Genomic DNA, 18,108 nt, shown 5'->3' on the forward strand with positions numbered 1-18,108 from the left:
CTTATGGATCCAGGGAGTATATTGCACTTTATAGATACAAGGTTAATCAGTACTAAACACCAAAAATATCTTAACCCACATTTGTTTGATAGTGTAACAGATATACTAAGGAAAGCTACTTTTCCAGACCACAAAGTTGTTTGAATGTAACAAACATTTTTACATCATGTACTATGGGTAAAATCTTTTTATATTTTAAGACAGGACTGAGTCTTATGAAGTACTGTGGTGTGAATAATGATTTAGCAAATATCAGAAAATAAATCCAAAGAACTTAGAAGATAGAATCTAAGTCCATATGCAGAGAGGACCTGAGCTTGGTTCCCATGTATGTACCCTTACCTGTGCTGTCTGAAAACTGTACTTCAAGGCAAGGTCTGCAACTGAAACAGCAATAGGGCCACTCAGGTTGGGGGATCTGGTTTATCAAAAAATAAACAATAGTTCTAAATTTTCATTAGGTCTAATTTGTCATTTTTCTTTTCCTGTTAGGGTTATTGCTTCTTTGTCCTAAGAAATCTTTGTCCCCAGGTCATGATGATAATCTCCTATGCTTTCTTCTACGTGTTTTATAGTTTAGTTTTTACATTTAGGTCTCTGACCATCTCTAACTAAATTAATTTTTGTATCTACAGTGGACCCTTGAACAACATGGGTTAGGGGCACTAACCACCCCACCACACACACAAAAATCCACTATAGGTTTTGACTCCCCAAAAACTTCCTACTGTTGACTGGAAGACTTACCAATAACATAGTTGATTAACACATATTTTGTGTATGTATTATACACTGTATCTTGTAATAAAGTAAGCTAGAGAAAAATATTTTCAAATTGTCACAAATCTCAGAAATAATTTTCAAATATATTTATTGGAAAAAAATCACATGTAAGTGCACCTGTGCAGTTCAAACCAATGTTGTTCAAGGGTGAACTGTAGTGCGGAAAAGAGGTCAAGATTTGTTTGTTTTACCATATGGATATTCAGTGGTTAAAGTACCTGTTGTTGAATTGCTTTGACACCTCTTTTGAGAATCAGTTGACCATGTAAACATGTGGGTCTGTTTCAGGACTGTTCTGCTTCATTGATCTATTTATCTAGCCAACATGAATACACACTCTCTTATTAACTTCATAGTAAATCTTGTTGTCAGGTAGTGCAAGTCTTCCAACTTTGCTCTTTTTGAAGATTATTTAGGTTAATATACATCTATTGCATTCCCAAATTTTAGAATAAGCTTGTCAATTTCTAGTTTTAAAAAATCTGTTGGAATTGTAATTGGTAATAATAATTGAGAATCAATCAAACTATTGAATATTTTGAGTCTATATTTTAGTTTGGGAAGAAAAGACATCTTAAATATTGAGGCTTCCAATCTATAAATTCTGTTTATTTGGGATATTTAAAATTTCAGCAGTCTTATAATTTTCAGTTATAGAATTTTGTACATTTCAGCCATACAATTTTGTAGAATTCCTGTACATTTTTGTTAAGCCTATTCTTCAGAATTTATTAATATTGTAACTGGTATTTTTAAATTTTCATTTTCAATTCTGGTTTATACAATTACAGTTGATTCTGGGACCTTCTTGGATGTACATATTAAAGTACTTATATAGATTTTTTAGGATTTTCTACATAATTATATTGTTTGCTAGTAGAATCTGTGTCTGGTAATAGAGTATTGAATAAAAAATGGTAAAATGGGCATCCTTGCTTTGTCCCCAGTCTTATAGGAAAGTCACTTAGTATTTCATCATTAAGTATAATGTTATATGTGGGCTTTTCATAACTGCCTTTATTCAGATTATGTTAGTTCCCTTGTTTCTAGTATGCTAAGCATTTTAATCATGAATGGGTGTTAAACTTTTTCAAATGTCTTCATTCTTCTATTACTGTGACCACATGGGGTTCTTTCCCCTTCCTTTATCCTTTTAAGGTGGTAAATTACATTGATGTCTGATTATTAAGCCAAACTTGCATTCCCAGGATGAACCTCATTTTGGTATATTATATACTTGGTGTGTATATATATATATTTCTGGGTTCATTTTCCCCCACATTTTCATAAGGGTTTTTGGTGTATCTATCTACCTGAGGGATATGGTTTATATTCTTTTGGGAGAGGGGAAGGAAAACAGGAGTCATGTCCTTGTCAGGTTTTTATGTGAGAGTTAAGCTAGCCTCACAAAACAAGTTCTTTTCTGAAAGACTTGTACAAAATTGGTATTATTTATTTCCCAAATATTGTCAAATTATTGGCATAAAAATATTCATAATATTCCCATATTATTTTAAATCTGTAGAAGCTTAAGTGATTTTGCACCATCTTCTTTGCTAATATAAGCATTTCAAGCAATACATTTCCCTTTGCTACATCCTGCAATTATGCATCTCACACAATTAGAAAGAGTTTTGAATTGAATATATTTTCAGTATCACTCAATTCAAAATATTTGTAAATTTTCCTCTAAATTTTTTTACTTGGATTAGAGATGTAGCATTTAATTTCCAAATATTTGTGGATTTCCTAATATCTTATCTTATTAATCTAGACTTTTATTCAATGTAGTAGAGAATATTTGCCATCCTTTTGAATTTATTCAATCTTGTTTTAAGGCCCAGAGAATAATCTAACTTGCACATTTCATGTTCACTAGCTTTCTTAAAAGCAGTATTTTTATTGTATATCTTATAAGTGTTTCTGTAGAGTGTGACTCCTTTAGATATAATTGAGTCATTCTTTATTTTCAGTCTGTCTTTGTTTTATTGAAATGTTTTTTCCATTTAATGTGATTATTGACATGGTTGAATTTAGGTCTACCATTTTGCTGTTTACTATTTGTCCCATCTGTTTGCTTCTCTCTTCTTTCTTTCCTGCTTTCTTTCTGGGCTAAACATTTTTTAGTATGTAATTTAATTCCTCTACTTGCATTATCTCTTAATGAATGTTTTATATTATAATATCATCTTAATTTTTCATAATCTACTTGGAGTTATCACTGTGCTTCATGTTTAATATAGGAATATTCTTGGTTTACCCTTTCTCCCACCTATATTCCTTGAAGTTCAATATTCATACACACAACTAAATTTTATTTTAATTTTGGGGAATTCTAAGATACAAACTATATGGTTGGAGTCAAAAGTTGAACTCTCTACAAAAAGTCCCCCTCCAGTCACTATGTCTTCACTCCTGGCCTGTAGGTTCTCCCCTGTTTGTTTCTTATGGTTAATATTTGCCACAGCTGGGCAAACACAATATATAATCCTGGTAGCTAAAGAGGCTGAGAAAGCTGTAACCAGACTTAAAGGAACACATTTAGAAAGGATCAGGTCCAGAACAGAAGTTAGCATCAGGCAGGTCAGTTCACACAAGTCAGAGAAAACAGCAAAAGTCCAAAGGGATCCAAATCAGGTTTTAAAAAAATGATGTTACGTAATTAGCAAGAGAAAGAAGCAGCAGACATAAGGATACAAAGAGCTCTTGAGAACTAATGTAGGTCATCATTATCCTTTGGGCTGCCTATAATCATCCCATCTTATGGAGTTGATTCTTGTACAGAATCTAAATCAGTGATTCTTAATCTTGGCCGCATATTGGAACTACCTAAGGAGTTAAAAAATTCCTGATGCACACCCCAGTCCAACTTAATCAGAATCCCTGTTTTAAAAAATACCTAGGTATTTTTTAAAGCTTCTCAGATGATTTCGATGTACATCCAGGGTTAATAACTGCTGCCTTAAATGTTTGCAAACATGCAAAGGAACAAGTGGAGTGTAGGGACAGAGAGAAAGAGGATATATTCTGGGCTTAGTTTTTTTTCTTATCTTTTTATTTCCCTAGAGAAACCTCCCAGAAATGTTTCTCTTTGGGATTCTGATCCTACCCACTTTGACTTCAGGTTGAAACTACCATTTAGAGAGCTATCAGCCCCAAATAATATTCAGTCTGTACCTCTAATTAGTTTTCCCACTGATAGTAGATGCTCAGCTCCTTACTCTGTTACTCTTGACTAAACCAGACTTTCTTCTTCTGTATACCCTTAGAAATTCTCTTCTCTATTGCTTCAGCTATTTTGGTTTTGTAGTTGTACCTCTTGTCTTCTCCCATAACTAATAACATTTCAAGGAAGAGGACTAGTGTTTGTATGACGCAGCCTTACATATCAGGAGAAAATACATAATTATATAATGAATTTACTACATTGTATTCATCATGAATTTCTTTATGTTGATGAAAAGCTGAACGTACACTGAAGGTTTTCTCACATTTCTTGCATTTTCTCCTGTATGAATTTTCTGGTGTTCAATAATAAATGAAGTCTGGATAAAGGCTTTGTCACAATCATTGCATTTATAGGGTTTCTCTCCAGTATGAGTTCTCAGAAACTTTGCAAGGGATGAGCTCTGGCTGAAGGCTTTCCCACATTCTTTACATTTGTAAGGTTTCTCTCCGGTATGAATTCTCTGATGTCTTACAAGAGCTGAATGGTCACACTGAAGGCTTTCCCACATTCATTACATTTGTAAGGTTTGTCCCCAGTATGAGTTCCTTGATGTTGAATAAGAGCTGAGCAGTAACAGAAAGCTTTCCCACATTCGCTACATTCATATGGCTTTTCCCCTGTATGAGTTATCCAATGTTGAGTAAGGCCTGACCTGTCACTAAAGGCTTTCCCACCCTCTTTACATCTATAGGGTTTTTCTCCAGTATGAACCCTTTGATGTTTAATAAAGGATGAAGTGCCATTGAAAGCTTTCCCACATTCCTTGCATTTATAGGGTTTCTCTCCAGTGTGTATTCTGTGATGATGAATAAGGTATGTGCTTTGGTTGAAGGCCTTCCCACATTCATTGCACTCATAGGGCTTTTCTCCAGTATAAATGATATGATGTTGAATAAGAGCTGAACAATGACTGAAGGCTTTCCCACACTTGTTATACTCATAGGGTTTCTCTCCACTGCGAATTCTCTGATGCTTAATAAGTGATGAACTCCTACTGAAGGCCTTTCCACATTCATTACACAAATAGGGCTTCTCTCCAGTATGAATTCTCTGATGGAGCATGAAGGCTGAGTAGTAACTGAAGGACTTCCCACACACTTTGCATTTCCAAGGCTTTTGGACTGATTTAATGTTCTGATATTTTGTCGGGTTTGAATTTTTCCCAGTTTCATTACAATCCTTCATAGAGTTATTCTTGTGTTTGATTATGACTTGCCTTAAATCTTTCTTCTGATTTCTTTGTTGCCTTTGTAATGTGCCTTCACATTGCCAGGCTTCTATCAATCTGGAGTCCCAAGAATCATCTTTGTTAAGTCTTTATATTATCAACTCCCTTTCAGATAATACTTCATAAACTTCCTGCTTTGAAAGGGATTCTTTGGTTTCAGGTGTAGATTCAGACTCTGAAATAAATAAAAAGTACAAATGTTTGTGTTCTCTGTTGAGAGAAAGAAAACTGAGTTGACAAGAGGATAAAGAAAATTAAAATGCCTATTAAAAATGCTTATTTGAATGTTTCAGAAACACCTCAAGGTAACAGCAGATGAATAAGGTTTAGGGAATAACAGATGGGAAAATGACTACTATAAGGCACAATGAAAGGACAATGAGGAGGCTGTACCTAAGAATGGAAAAGTGAACAGACTAAGCAGGAAGAAGACAAGCACATAAGAATAGAATAAATTTTAACATAAAACTGAGGAAGGGAGAAAGAAAGAAATGGTTGAGACTGGGCAGTTTTGAAAAAGTGTTACACAAAAAATAATTTATAACACCACCACCTAGAGACAACCACTTCTGACTTTTCAAATAGTTCCCTCTAGTCCTTTATGAAATGCACAGATTTTTTATTTACTATATATTTTAAATATAATTTTGTGCCACTACTTATCACTGTCCCCCTCCTTACCTACCTCCTTTCCTTCTTTCCTCCCTTCCCTTTCTTTTTTTTTTCTCATAGCCAAATTTCTCAAAAAGGTTTTGTACATTCTGTCATCACATATTTGCTTCTGATTCACTGCATCCAGGCTTCTCTCCCTACCACTCCACTGAAATTGCTGTCATTGACGTTACCAACCATTTCTATGTCACCAGCAGATCCTTTTCATTCCTGGTCTAGCTTTGCCTCTCAACAGCACTTGACAGTTTTAACCAAGCCTTCTCCCTAATAACATTCCCCCTTTTTCCCTCCAAATTTACTCACATATAATTGACATATATTCTATCTTCTACGATTCTAAGCTCCTCAGGTTTTTCTCCTGATCCACATTTCTTTGGAACGTTTTCTGCTGTTTCTTTTTAAAGGCTGATGCTTCTTCATGTTCTATTTTAGGATCTCCTCTTTTGCTTTCTTCTGTCTCCACTCCTCCCCAACTGCATTGTGTCATTGAAAGACCTTGTCCAATCTATAGTATTAACTGCCTTCTTTTTTTCCTTATTATCTCTTCAGTGTTTTTTATTTTTTATTTTTATTTTTTGAGAGGGCATCTCTCATATTTATTAATCAAATGGTTGTTAACAACAATAAAATTCTGTATAGGGGAGTCAATGCTCAATGCACAATCATTAATCCACCCCAAGCCTAATTATTTTCATCAGTCTCCAATCTTCTGAAGCATAATGAACAAGTTCTTACATGGTGAACAGTACAAGGGCAGTCATCACAGAAACTTTTGGTTTTGATCACACATTATGAACTATAAACAATCAGGTCAAATATGAATATTTGTTTGATTTTTATACTTGATTTATATGTGGATCCCACATTTCTCCCTTTATTATTATTATTATTTTTTAAATAAAATGCTGAGGTGGTAGGTAGATGCAAGATAAAGGTAGAAAACAGTTTAGTGTTGTAAGAGAGCAAATGTAGATGATCAGGTGTGTGCCTGTAGACTATGTGTTAATCCAAGCTAGACAAGGGCAATAAAACATCCACGGATGCAGATTTCTCTCAAAATAGGGGGGGTGAGTTTCTAAGCCTCACCTCTATTGATCCCCAATTTCTCACCTGATGGCCCCCTTGCGACTGTGCCTGTCTTAGGTTGTTCCTCCCTTGAGGAATCTTACCCATCTCTGGCTAACCAGTCATCTTCCGGGGCCATACAGGGAAATGTAAACTTGGTAAGTGAGAGAGAGGCCATATTGTTTGAAAAGGTTAGCTTTTTACTTCTTTGAAGAGTTATGCCCTGTGGCTTCTATGCCCAGCATTTGTCTTGAGGTATCTTTACCACTTGGAGGAATTATGATACTCGGTAAATTCGATATGAGGCATGAATTCTATTTAAGGGTTGTAATTAGGAAGGAAGAAGAAAAGCTATAGAAGTAGCAGGTGGAAGAAAACATGGGAAGATTGATTATTTCTTTGACATATCTTCTTGTAGAGTAACTTAAGCATGTATAGGTTTTAAGCTACTAATTAAATTGCACACACACATTAACATAATAGGAATACAGTTACATAACCAAAGCAGATCTATAATTACCATCCATCTCCAGTGAAACCAAGAAAACCAGTTAGGCATCCTAGGCATTTGTGAAAATTTATCTATGATATGATGGATATTGTCTAACTGTACTTGAACAGTCTTAGAGAAATCAGACAAATTAAAACAACCCATTCCTGGGAACTGTTCACATTCCATATGTTCCTTTAACAGTAGATAGTCTGTAGTTGTAAGACTTTGGAGTGCTACAACTTGCACTTCTCCTAATTCTTGGTTGAGTTCCAACAGTACAGATCCAGTCAAATTTGTTGTTTTACTGTATGCACAGGCCAACTTAGATATCTCCTTCTTCATTCCCATGGCAAGTCCAGGAACTGGTGGGATGAATGCAGCTACAGCTGTAGCAGCGCCTGGATCTTTGTTGAGGTTTTTTGATGATCATCTGGTATGAGTCTTCCAGAGAGTGCTGATGTTGGAAGTTCTTCTTCATATTGTATCTTAGTTCATTTTCTGGGTAGCCAAACTAGGCTTTGATCCTCTGTATAAACACAAACAGACCCTTTGCCCACACTTTGATATGCCCTTTATACCACTGTGTAGAACTCATTGGAGGTCACCACACAGGAACTGCTTTTTTTTTTAAGAGAAAGGAATATTATCTGAAAAATGTACCTCCATAGCCGATCATCTGACACCCTTTAAGTGATCAAAATTAAGGATATTTAAAGCATGCATTAATCATTGATTTACAGTTAGTTTTATCCTATCAGGGAGTAATCTCCCTTTTTCTTCTTTCTTTTTGTTCATTAATCTACACTTACATGAAGAATGTTATGTTTACTAGGCTCTCCCCTATACCAGGTCCCCCCTATAAACCCCTTTACAGTCACTGTCCATCAGCATAGCAAAATGTTGTAGAATCACTACTTGTCTTCTCTGTGTTGTACAGCCCTCCCCTTTCTCACACCCCCCACATTATGCATGCTAATCTTAATACCCACCTTTTTCTCCCCTCCCCCTTATCCCTCCCTACCCACCCATCATCCCCAGTCCCTTTCCCTTTGGTACCTGTTAGTCCATTCTTGGGTTCTGTGATTCTGCTGCTGTTTTGTTCCTTCAGTTTTTCCTTTGTTTTTATACTCCTCAGATGTGTGAAATCATTTGGTATTTCTCTTTCTCTGCTTGGCTTATTTCACTGAGCATAATACCCTCCAGCTCCATCCATGTTGCTGCAAATGGTAGGATTTGCCCTCTTCTTATGGCTGAGTAGTACTCCATTGTGTATATGTACCACATCTTCTTTATCCATTCATCTATCAATGGACATTTAGGTTGATTCCACTTCTTGGCTATTGTAAATAGTGCTGCGATAAACATAGGGGTGCATCTGTCTCAAACTTGATTGCTGCGTTCTTAGGGTAAATTCCTAGGAGTGGAATTCCTGGGTCAAATGTTATTTCTATTTTGAGCTTTTTGAGGAACCTCCATACTGCTTTCCATAATGGTTGAACGAGCTTACGTTCCCACCAGAAGTGTAAGAGGGTCCCCCTTACTCCACATCCTCACCAGCACTTGTTCTTAGTCTTTTCAATACTGGCCATCCTTACTGGTGTGAGGTGATATCTCATTGTGGTTTTAACTTGCATTTCCCTGATGATTAGTGATGTGGAGCATCTTTTCATGTGTCTGTTGGGCATCTAAATTTCCTCTTTGGAGAACTGTCTCTTCATATCCTCTGCCCATATGTTAATTGGGTTATTTGCTTTTTGGGTGTTGAAGTGTGTAAGTTCTCTATATATTTTGGATGTTAACCCCTTGTTGGATATGTCATTTACAAATATATTCTCCCATACTGTATGATGCCTTTTTGTTTTGTTGATGATGTCCTTTGCCATACAAAGCCTTTTTAGTTTGATGTAGTCCCATGAGTTCATTTTTGCTTTTGTTTCCCTTTCTCAAGGAAATAGGTTCAAGAAGAAGTTGCTCATGCTTATATTCAGGAAATGTTTGCCTATGTTGTCTTATCAGAATTTTATGGTTTCATGACTTACATTCAGGGCTTTGATCCATTTAGAATTTCCTTTTGTGTATGGGGATAGTCAGTTATCCAGTTTCATTCTCTTATATGTAGCTGTCCAGTTTTGCCAAAACCAACTGTTGAAGAGGCTGCCATTTCCCCATTGTATGTCCATGGCTCCTTTATCATATATTAATTGACTATATATGCTTGGGTTTATATCAGGGCTATCTAGTCTGTTCCATTGGTCTATGGGTCTGTTCTTGTGCCAGTACCAAATTGTCTTGATTACTGTGGCTTTGTAGTAGAGCTTGAAGTTGGGGAGTGAGATACCCCTCCCACTTTATTCTTCCTTCTCAGGATTGCTTTGGCTATTCGGGGTCTTTGGTGGTACCATGTGAATTTTTGAACTATTTGTTCCAGTTTGTTGAAGAATGTTGTTGGTAATTTGATACGGATTGCATCGAATCTGTATATTGCTTTGGGCAGGATGGCCATTTTGATGATATTGATTCTTCCTAGCCAAGAGCATGGGATGAGTTTCCATTTGTTAGTGTCCTCTTTAATTTCTCTTAAGAGTGTCTTGTAGTTTTCAGGTATAGGTCTTTCACTTCCTTGATTAGGTTTATTCCTAGGTATTTTATTCTTTTTGATGCAATTGTGAATGGAATTGTTTTTCTGATTTCTCTTTCTATTAGTCCATGTTAGTGTATAGGAAAGCCACAGATTTCTGTGTGTTAATTTTTTATCCTGCAACTTTGCTGTATTCTGATATCAGTTCTAATAGTTTTGGAGTGGAGTCTTTAGGGTTTGCTATGTACAATATATATATATCATGTCATATGCAAATAGTGAAAGATTAACTTCTTCTTTACCAATCTGGATTCCTTATATTTCTTTCTTTTGTCTAATTGCCATGGCTAGGACCTCCGGTACTCTGTTGAATAACAGTGGGGAGAGTGGGCATCCCTGTCTTGTTACCGATCTCAGAGGAAAAGCTTTCAGCTTCTCGCTGTTCAGTATGATGTTGGCATTGGGTTTATCATATATGGCCTCTATTATATTGAGGTACTTGAACTCTATACCCATTTTGTTGAGAGTTTTTATCATGAATGGATGTTGAATTTTGTCAAATGCTTTTTCAGCATCCATGGAGATGATCATGTGGTTTTTGTCCTTCTTTTTGTTGATGTGGTGGATGATGTTGATGGATTTTCAAATGTTGTACCATCCTTGCATCCCTGGGATGAATCCCAGTTGGTCATGGTGTATGATCATCTTGATGTATTTTTGAATTCAGTTGCTAATATTTTGTTGAGTATTTTTGCATCTACATTCATGAGGGTTATTGGTTTCTAATTTTCTTTTTTGGTGGGGTCTTTGCCAGTTTTGGTGTTAGGGTGATGTTGGCCTCATAGAATGAGTTTGGGAGTATTCCCTCCTCTTCTATTTTTTGGAAAACTTTAAGGAGAATGGGTATTATGTCTTCTCTGTATGTCTGATAAAATTCCGAGGTAAATCTGGCTGGCCCGGGTGTTTTGTTCCTGGGTAGTTTTTTGATTACCACTTCAGTTTCTTTGCTGGTAATTGGTTTGTTTAGATTTTGTGTTTCTTCCTTGGTCAGTCTTGAAAGGTTGTATTTTTCTAAGAAGTTGTCCATTTCTTCTAGGTTTTCCAGCTTGTTAGCATATAGGTTTTCATAGTATTCTCTAATAATTCTTTGTATTTCTATTGGGTCTGTAATGATTTTTCCTTTCTTGCTTTTGATTCTGTTGATGTGTGTTGATTCTCCTTTTCTCTTAAAGTCTGGCAAGAGGCTTATCTACTTTGTTTATTTTCTCCAAGAACCAATTCTTGGTTTCATTGATTTTTTTCTATTGTTTTATTCTTCTCAATTTTATTTATTTCTTCTCTGATCTTTATTATGTCTCTTGTTCTACTGACTTTTGGCCTCATTTGTTCTTCTTTTTCCAATTTTGATAGTTGTGACATTAGACTATTCATTTGGGATTGATCTTCCTTCTTTAAATATGCCTGGATTGCTATATACTTTCCTCTTCAGACTGCTTTTGCTGTGTCCCACAGAAGTTCAGGCTTTGTGCTGTTGTTGTCATTTGTTTCCATTTATTTTTTTATCTCTATTTCAATTTGGTCGTTGATCCACTGGTTATTTAGGAGCATGTTGTTAAGCCTCCATATGTTTGTGAGCCTTTTTGCTTTCTTTGTACAATTTATTTCTAGTTTTGTCACTTTGTGGTCTGAAAAGTTGGTTGGTAGAATTTCAGTCTTTTTTAATTTACTGAGGCTCTTTTTGTGGCCTAGTATGTGGTCTATTCTGGAGAATGTTCCATGTGCACTTGAGAAGAATGTGTATCCTGCTGCTTTTGGATGTAGAGTTCTATAGATGTCTATTAGGTCCATTTGTTCTAGTGTGTTGTTCAGTGCCTCTGTGTCCTTACTTATTTTCTGTCTGGTGGATCTGTCCTCTGGATTGAGCGGCGTGTTGTAGTCTCCTAAAATGAATGCATTGCATTCGATTTCCTCCTTTAGTTCTGTTACTATTTGTTTCACATATGCTGGTGCTCCTGTATTGGGTGTATATATATTTATAATGGTTATATCCTCTTGATGGACTATCCCCTTTATCATGTAATATCCTTCTTTATCTCTTGTGACTTCCTTTGTTTTGAAGTCTATTTTGTCTGATACTAGTACTGCAACACCTGCTTTTTTCTCCCTGTAGTTTGCATGGAATATCTTTTTTCATCCCTTGACTTTTAGTCTGTGCATGTCTTTGGCTTTGAGGTGGGTCTCTTGTAAGCAGCACATAGATGGGTCTTGCTTTTTTATCCATTCCATTACTCTGTGTCTTTTGATTGGTGCATTCAGTCCATTTATACTTATGGTGATTATCGAAAGATATGTACTTATTGCCATTGTAGGCTTTATATTCATGGTTACCAAAGGTTCAGCGTTAGCTTCTTTAGTATCTTACTGCCTAACTTAACTCGCTTCTTGAGGTATTATAGACACTGTCTGGTGATTCTTTATTTCTCTCCCATCTTATTCTTCCTCCTCCATTCTTTATATGTTGGATGTTTTATTCTGTGCTCTTTTGTGTTTCCTTTAACTGCTTTTGTGGGTAGTTGATTTTATTCTTTGTCTTTAGTTAATATTTGGTTGGTCTGCTTTCTTTGCTGTGGTTTTTCTGGTGACATCTGTTTACCTTAGGAGTGCTCCCATCTAGAGCAGTCCCTCTAAAATACCCTGTAGAGGTGGTTTGTGGGAGACAAATTCCCTCATCTTTTGCTTGTCTGGGAATTGTTTAATCCCTCCTTCATATTTAAATGATAGTCATGCTGGATACAGTATTCTTGGTTCAAGGCCCTTCTGTTTCATTGCATTAAAAAAATCATGCCTTTCTCTTCTGGCCTGTAAGGTTTCTGTTGAGAAGTCTGATGATAGCCTGATGGGTTTTCCTTTGTAGGTGACCTTTTTCCTCTCTCTAGCTGCCTTTAAAACTGTCCTTGTCCTTGATCTTTGCCATTTTAATTATTATGTGTCTTGATATTGTTCCCCTTGGGTCCCTTCTTTTGAGAGTTCTGTGTACTTCCATGGTCTGAATGATTATTTCCTCCCCCAGTTTGGGGAAGTTTTCAGCAATTACTTCTTCAAATACACTTTTTATCCCTTTTTCTCTTTCTTCTTCTTCTGGTACCCCTATAATGTGGATATTGTTCCTTTGGATTGGTCACAGAGTTCTCTTAATATTATTTCATTCCTGGAGATCCTTTATCTCTCTCTGCATCAGCTTCTATGCATTCCTGTTCTCTATTTTCTATTCCATCAATGGCCTCTTGCATCTTATGCATTCTGCTTTTAAATCCTTCCATAGATTGTTTTATTTCTGTAGTCTCTCTCCCTACTTTGTCCGTTGGCTCTTGTATTTTTCTCTGCAGGTCCATCAGCGTGGTTGTGACCTTTATTGTGACTTCTTTTTCAGGGAGATTGGTTAGGTCTACCTCCCCAGATTCCTTCTCAGGGGAGGATGTCTGGGTTAGTTTGGTCTGTATCAAATTCTTCTGCCTTTTCATGGCAATAGAGGTAGTTGTGGAGAGCTGGTGCGTGTCAGCTGGGAGAATATCCCTTCTCCCTGGTTTGTGGCCTTCCTCTCCTGGGAGAATGGTGATCCATAGTGGCTTGTGCTGGGCAGCTGCATGCTGCCAGGTTTTCTAATTCTTGCTGGTCCACTGTGAAAGAAGCTTTGCCTTGCTGCTGTGCACGTGGCCAGCATCAGGCAGCTGCTCCACTATGGCGGAGCTTCGTCGGAGTGGAAACAGGCAGGAGGCCCTTTATTGCCGAGACGAGCCTCCGAGATGCGCTGCCGCCCAGGGGATTAGGGCGCCCGGAGTTCCCCAGGATTCCCAGCTGCTGGGCTAAGTGTCCCGGGATACTTCCGTCCAGCTGTGGGGTCCCTGTCACTTTAAGACTTCCAAAAAGCCCTCGCTTCTCTTTTTCCCAGGGGCGCTGGCTGCAGGGACCCACTCACAGGTTTTACTGTCCTGTTTCCCTAGTTTCCGGCACCCCATGCACTGTGTCTGCGCTCCCAGTGCAGATGGCTAGGGCTGGGTATTTAGCAGTCCTGGACTCCCTCTCCCGCTCTGCTCTGACTCTTCTCCTCCCACTGGGAGCTGGAGTGAGGGGCATTTGGTTCCCGCCGTGTCGCAGCTTGTATCTTACCCCCTTCAGGAGGCGCTGGGTTCTCGCAGGTGTGGATGTAGCCTGGATTTTGTCCTGTATCTTCTGGTCTCTCTTTTATGGATAGTTGTATTTGTTGTATTTTCAAATGTATTTCCTCCCAAGAGGAGACTACCGCTGCTATACTCATGCTGCCATTTTGGCTCCTCCTCATTTCATTTTTGATATACATGCATTAAACCAGCCCCCTCTGCTTTTGTCTTATGATGTAGAAGGAAGGACTGAAGGGAAAAGAGGCTGTGAGTTGCCCTATCTCTGCCTTTCCTTCTAGGTCATTTTGGCTAATGGAGGGAAGTACCGGGTGAGAAAGGGTGTGTCAGGGTTCCCTGGTCCCTCATGACTGTGCCACTGCCATCTTGTCTTCTTTTTGCATTCCCCCCAAGTTCTGGTTTGAACAGAAGCAAGGTTGTCGGCAGCCCTTGATACACCATGCTTACCTTACATTTCCTTTGAGCATTGCTGAGCCTCTGTCCATGAGGCCCCCGGGATTCCGTGCCCATGGGGCACTGCCAATGCTGTATGCTAGTCAGGCAGCATGGAGATGGACCCACATTCCAAGCACCCCATTTTTTTTCTCATGCTCATTGTTCTGTGGATTTCACTTACAACACACATGCAAAGCAAAATCATTAAGAACTTCAGGATGGCCACAGGGGAGGAGCATTTACCCAAGTGGGGACCCTTTCTAAGCACAGGGCCCTGTGTGGCCTAGGAAGTGGGCCCTGCCAGGCCAACACAGTTTGCTCCTCTGCCTGTTGGCACACCTTTAGTGCCCATGTTCAGGGCTGGGTCCTTTTAGTGACCAAATGAGCCTGACAGACCTAGAAGTCACACCCAGGCCCACCTGGGACACCCCAGGGCCAGTCAAGGCCATTATCCCTGCATGGCCTTCCTGGGGAATGGGCACTTCTGCTTCAGGAGCCCATTGACTGCCCACCCCTGCTCTTCCTCCCACACAGAAACCAGAGTCCCACCCGCCCCCCCAGCCCTGCTGCTCCTGAGCTGCGCAGCCTTGGGTAGGGCCTGCCCCTCACAAAGTCTCAGTTTCCCTGGGGTGACAGAGGCAAGGCTGTGGGCTGCCTGACCTGCTCCGGGAGCTTGCCATCAGCCAGGTCAGGGGAGCAGTTGTCCTCCCTTGTCCACCTCTTTGTCACACTCAGGGACATCTTAGGAAATGGTCGGTGTCCTTGGTCACGCAGCCTGGCCACCTTCCTGGAGTGGGGGGTGTTCATCCCAAAGTATGCCAGTTTCCCACCCAGCTGGAGTTTCCGCTGACACAGCCGTATTTTCAGCACTAGCATTATGCTTGCCTTTAGGTCAGGCCTATTTTAATTACGCTGGGACTAGCACTGGGCTGAGACCGCCTTCCAGGGCTGACACAGAGAAGTACTAGGCTGGTTCAGCCCAGCTGGGCTGCTGAAGGGAGGTGGCAGAGGGAGGTGTGGGGAGGCAGGAAGGGGCAGGCGGCCCTGGTCTCCAAACCCCAGCACACCTGGGGCCCCTTCACCTTGTTCCTTCCTGGCAGGGACCCCAACACACACACTTAGCTGGTGAGGCAGGGAAAGAATCCTGGACTGAGCATCAGGGGACATGGTTTATGTCCCACAAACATGGAGTATGATTTTGGTAAGTGATGCTATCTCCTGCCTCAGTTTCCGTACCTGTGTCATGACAGGCTGCTTTGGTCATGCTAGACAGCACTTCCAGGGCAGCCCCCTGTAGCTGGGTGACCCTGTCAAGTCACAAAACTTCTCTGTGTCCGAATATTCCCAACTGCAACAAGGGGATAAAAATGGAGCCTATTTCAGGCTGCTGAGAATGAGATGACAGAGGCGCATACAGGCAGTCATGCGGCCCTGCCTAGAACTTGGTAACAGCTCAACAGGAGGTAACAGTAGGGTATTTCCAGCCCCAGCCATCCACCCAAGGTGCCCCTCACCTCACCAGCCCACATCAGCCCAGGCCCAGTCATGGAGGCCCGGTGCTCACTGACATTCTGACCACCAGGATCCGTACCCGGCCAGAGTGAACCTAACCTGCATCTCTCACCAGATCTGGTAATACTCTTGACGGTTTTTATTGGAATGAAATGAAGAAGGACCTGCACATGACTTGCTTTTTCATTAATAACCAGCCTCCCTCCTCACGCCCCTCCCCTCCTGCCGCTGTCCTTGAGGACAGGCTTGGGTGGGGAACTGGGAGTCCCCGAGGCCGGTTCAGCCAGCTCCGGAGGGAGAGGCACAAGCGGGCCCAGGGAGGCAGCCCCATAGTGCTTCCCCTGCAGGCAGACGCCCCCAGCAGTCTCTGTGCTGGACGGCTCAGGGGATGCCCCAGGGGGCCCCAACCTGGGGGGTTTGTAGCCCCACAGACACATCAGCCACAAGGGCAGGTGCTACAGAAGTCTCTGGAAGAGCAGAGCCAGACACAACCAGCTTGGCCTGGAGGTGCCAGGAAGGTGCCTTTGAGCTGATGCTTGGGCGATGACATAGCTCTCCTGCTGGAAAGGAGGCATTGACTGTTCCAGGCAGCAGGAGTGGCCCTTGCAAGGCTCAGGGTCTGGGCGAGGCCTGGCCAATCAGAATGGAGCTTCTCTTGGCTGGAGCACTGGACAGTGCTGGGCATGTGGCAGGAGATGAGGCCAAGGGACCAGGCAGGATGGGCTTTGAGTGCAGGGCCGAGGCCTGGCTTTATCCTGAGGACAACAGGCAGCCTCAGCAGGTTATATACAGAAGAGTGCCATGGTCAGATCTGATTTTTAGATCACATGGGTCCCGAGCATGAAAGGGGGGCAGGAGGACAGGGGCAGGGTTGCTACTGGGGTCCTCGAGCTGTTAAGAGTCAGGGGGCGCACCAGGAGCCTAGGCCTTCTTAATGCACAGGGCCTGGCAGCCTCACCCCAGTCCCAAACTTACCTCCTTCCTCTGCTGCTTTTCACGTAGCAATCTTCTTGAGATTCAAATGAGCATTTCCAATCTGGGCTCCTTTGAATAATTTCCCTCAATTATCATTTCCAAGGTGCCAAAGAAGACTGCACACATCCCTCCCCAAGCAGCCACCCTCTTACTCCACAAGAGACCACGTTTCAGCTTCACTCCCAGTGTCCTGAGCAGAGTCCCAGTCAGGGACGTATTGAGCCTGCCTTAATGTGCTCAGGCAGGCCCTTGGCCTCTGTGGGTCTGTTTCCCCATTTGTGAGACGAGGGGCTGGGTGGCATGATTTCTAAGGAGCATTGCCCACTCCAGGCTCAAAACCACACAGTCGCCTTTCCTCCTGGCAAACTTGGGAGGGTGACAGGATGATGCACCCCTTTAACAGATGAGGAAGCAGACCTAGAGAAGGGGAGGGATTTGCTGTGGTCACTCGGCTTCAGTGGCGGCATGAGCCCAGTCCTTCCCTCTCCACCCAGAGGGCCGCCTGAGCTCTATGAGCTCCAGGGCAGGTGGGGAGAGCAGAGCCTCACAGGACAATGATGAAGGGAAAAGTGAGGCGAGCCAGGGTCACAGGCCCTGAGGGCCGCAGCAGCCAGGAAACCCTTTTTGCTACCCAGATCTCAGCCCCACTTGCTTCCTCTAAGATGTCTTCTGAGATCTCTTGCTTCTCTGAGTCACGTTATCCCTTCCTGTCCACACTGCCTGTTGTCGCCCAATCCTCTCACGACCCTTCTCCCAGGATGCTCTGGTGTCCTGGCTAGACTGTGGCTTCACTGAGGGTGGGGATGGAATCAGAGGTGCTTATGACAAGGCAAAGAGGAGGGAAGTGCTTCTGGCCACGCAATGGGAAGCTCTGGACAACAGCCACCCCTGGTGAGCGAGCTAGGACAAGGTCCCAAAGTGGTCTGGGGTGCCTACCAAGGCTCCACAGTTTAAGTCCCTTGG

The 18,108-nt window shown here is 41.1% G+C and overlaps 1 protein-coding gene and 1 pseudogene across 2 annotated transcripts in view; one reads left to right on the plus strand and one right to left on the minus strand.

Moving 5' to 3' along the window:
- The window catches only part of ZNF394 (zinc finger protein 394), a 73,095-nt gene that overhangs the window by 39,376 nt on the left and 15,611 nt on the right, over positions 1 to 18,108 (plus strand). The gene's annotated exons all lie outside the window — the stretch shown is intronic.
- Positions 366 to 18,064, minus strand: LOC140843683 (uncharacterized; annotated as a pseudogene).

Source organism: Manis javanica, chromosome 10 (genome assembly GCF_040802235.1).
Source record: "Manis javanica isolate MJ-LG chromosome 10, MJ_LKY, whole genome shotgun sequence".
NCBI classification, from domain to species: Eukaryota; Metazoa; Chordata; class Mammalia; order Pholidota; family Manidae; genus Manis; species Manis javanica.